The following is a 3,397-nucleotide window of genomic DNA, read 5'->3' on the forward strand; positions in this document are numbered from 1 at the left end:
CACACGAGGTCAATTGTTTGTAAAGCAGATGGTAAACTTCGGTTCATTGGTAGGATACAGGGAAACTGCCATAACTCTAAACATTAAATTGCTTAAAAAACAATCGTGAGAGCCATTCTAGAATACTGATCAAGGTTGTGGAACCCAGACCAAAGAGGACAAATCACGGTTGTTGAACTTATACAAAGAAGGGTATCTCGAATGGCCACGGGTTTGTTTGAACCTCTGGTGATTGTCACAGAAATAACGATACGTTCTATTTTTATTTTTGAAATGGAAACGTAGCAAATTCTAATGAAAATATCTCAATATGATGACCTAACTATATGATGAGATTTGGAGATGGGAATTTGAGTAACTGTTGTCATTATATTGCATAATGAGGAGCAACTTTTAAAAATACGGTAATCCGGAAACAAAAATTTTACAGGAGGGACCAAAAATGCTGTAGCCTATTCCTAGACTTCGAACATCCCCCATTTTTGATAAATATTATTACATTGTTGAGGAGTTAATATTTAAGTCTGCTTCCAAACACTTTTCTACGTTGTACCGAAAAAGCGATTTGCAGCATGAATGACCACGCACTGGAAATATTACGTCTCTTTCTTTCATTGAGTCGAGATTTTTTAGAGCCCACCAGTGGAGAAAATTAGTTATATGGGCATATCAGTTCACCCAGGGCAGCCAACGGAAAATAATCTTACACTTTTAGTATATTCTTCGTATCTCTCCTTACTTAGAGCAGCTATCAAGGCTGGAGCTATTTCATTTGATCCACGATCATCCTGGTCTGTAGTCTAGCAGAAGAAATTTGGAGACTTCTTTTCAATGGCGGTAATCTAGAGAACATAATACGGCAGTTTCCCTGCGTTTCACCACTAACAAGTTTGTAGATCAAACCAGCGAGACAAAATGTTTGACAATTTCTGTTTTATAATTTCATTAAATTGTTTTACTCTCATTTTATGAGTAGAAAACTCTGCTCGAACTCTTTGTCTTTTAAGAGACGCTTTAGTGACTTTCCTTTCGTATCCCATTGTACAGCAATAGCTACGGACATACACTGCAGGATTGCCAAACCCCAAATTAAAAGCTGTAGGAAAATTTTTATTCAAGAACCATTTACATTTAAACAATTGGGAACGCCCTCGTTGCACTTAGGTAAGAGCTTGCACTCCGTCTTCAGGCCATAGGTGGCCCATCGTGACCATCCGACCGCCATGTCATCTTCAGGTGAGGATGCGGATAGGAGGGGCGTGTGGTCAGCGCACCGCTCTCCCGGTCGTTATGATGGTTTTCTTTGACCGGAGCCGCTACTATTCGGTCTAGTAGCTCCTCAGTTGGCATCACGAGGCTGAATGCACCCATAAAAATGGCAACAGCGCATGGCGGCCTGGATGGTCACCCATCCAAGCGCTGGCCACGCCCGACAGTGCGTAACTTCGGTGATCTCACGGGAACCGGTGTATCCACTGCGGCAAGGCCGTTGCCAAGCTAAGAGCTTGGTGATATTTAATTCCGAAGGAAGCTACAGTCTTTAACTTCTTTGTCTGTTGTAACGACATTCTCTGGCCTTCAATTTCTAGATGAGCTCAATGACACTCTGCTTCTTTGGAGCTTTAGTTTTGTTCTGCGGTCTACTATGAAGTCTAGTTGTTCTTATACAGAACGCAACTCTAAAAATTTTTGAACACCCAGGAACTTGTTAATCGTTTATTCTGCTCTGGAACATTGTAACTAGGAATTTAGTTTTGCATTATCTTTCATACGGCACCGCCGTTTCGGACAGGCCCCAGCTATAAATGAAGACTAATTCCTATCCTGCTGCTGTTTGTTGAAGTATCTGAGACCTCTTTCATATTTCAGATGAGGCATTAGCCAGGGATGGTACAGCACTTGAATTTTTCCCCTTCGGGTTTGCAAGGCGGTTCAGACTCCATCATTTCAGGGTTGTTGTCGCGGTATCTGAAGCAGTTAATAAGTAATTGGGGATTTCGACCCAGAAATTAATGGAGGAATACTGCAGCCAGAATAATTCGAAAACTAGTATGCGTCTTTCTGATAGCCAAAACATAACTAAAATGAAAATTAGTTCTGTTTCGACAGTCAGAAACAGACATACTAGTTTTCGAAGCATTGTGAGTGCAGTCAAAAAAAAAAAAAAAAGCTTGTGTTAGATGAAGATTTTCTGTATATTTGATAATGTGTAACACTGAAAGAAAAACACTTTCTAATGTTCTGCAAAATTGAATTATTTGTTCACGAACCGAATTTCGGCTCTCATGCCACCTTTAGTTGCGAGCTGAATGTCGCGAACACAGGCAAAATTATGTGCGACTTAACGCATTATTATTTGTACACAAGATATGATAATGACAAACTGTTTGTAATGTATTGTGAATACATAGAAAGGAGGATCCTTTATTGTATGATTATATGACAGCGGAACAAACACTGGTAGCAGTTAGTTCTGTAAAATATCTGGGAGTAAGCGTACGGAACGATTTGAAGTGGAATGATCATATAAAATTAATTGTTGGTAAGGGGATGCCAGGTTGAGATTCATTTGTAGAGTCCTTAGAAAATGTAGTCCATCAACAGAGGAGGTGGCTTACAAAACACTCGTTCGACCTATACTTGAGTATTGCTCATCAGTGTGGGATCCGTACCAGGTCGGGTTGACAGAGGAGACAGAGAAGATCCAAAGAAGAGCGGCGCGTTTCATCACAGGGTTATTTGGTAAGCGTGATAGCGTTACGGAGATGTTTAGCAAACTCAAGTGGCAGACTCTGCAAGAGAGGCGCTCTGCATCGCGGTGTAACTTGCTGTTCAGATTTCGAGACGGTACGTTTCTGGATGAGGTATCGAATATATTGCTTCCCCCAACTTATACCTCCCGAGGAGATCACGAATGTAAAATTAGAGAGATTCGAGCGCGCACAGAGGCTTTCTGGCAGTCGTTCTTCCCGCGAACCACAGCAGGGTGAAAATCTCATTCTGGAAACATCCCCTAGGCTGTGGCTAAGCCATGTCTCCGCAATATCCTTTCTTTCAGTAGTACTAGTCCTGCATTGTTCGCAGGAGAGATTCTGTAAAGTTTGGAAGGTAGGAGACGAGGTACTGGCGGAAGTATAGCTGTGAGGACAAGGCGTGAGTCTTGCTTGGGTAGCTCAGGTGGTAGAGCACTTGGCCGCGAAAGGCAAAGGTCCCGAGTACGAGTCTCATTCCGGCACACAGTTTTAATCTGCCAGGAAGTTTCATATCAGCCCACACTCCACTGCAGAGTGAAAATCTCATTCAGCTTCAAAAACTGTTAAATAATTCTATCGGCTAGAAGACCAATCTTAGATGGCCAATCACTTGTATAGACGCGCCCATAGAAAACTTTTGAGAA

General features: G+C 41.9%; 1 pseudogene; it reads right to left on the reverse strand.

The window, feature by feature from the left end:
* Nucleotides 1-1,376: 1,376 nt before the first annotated feature.
* LOC124557599 lies at nt 1,377-1,494 on the reverse strand (annotated as a pseudogene).
* Nucleotides 1,495-3,397: the final 1,903 nt, after the last annotated feature.

This window comes from Schistocerca americana, chromosome X, assembly GCF_021461395.2.
Source record: "Schistocerca americana isolate TAMUIC-IGC-003095 chromosome X, iqSchAmer2.1, whole genome shotgun sequence".
Taxonomy (NCBI): Eukaryota; Metazoa; Arthropoda; class Insecta; order Orthoptera; family Acrididae; genus Schistocerca; species Schistocerca americana.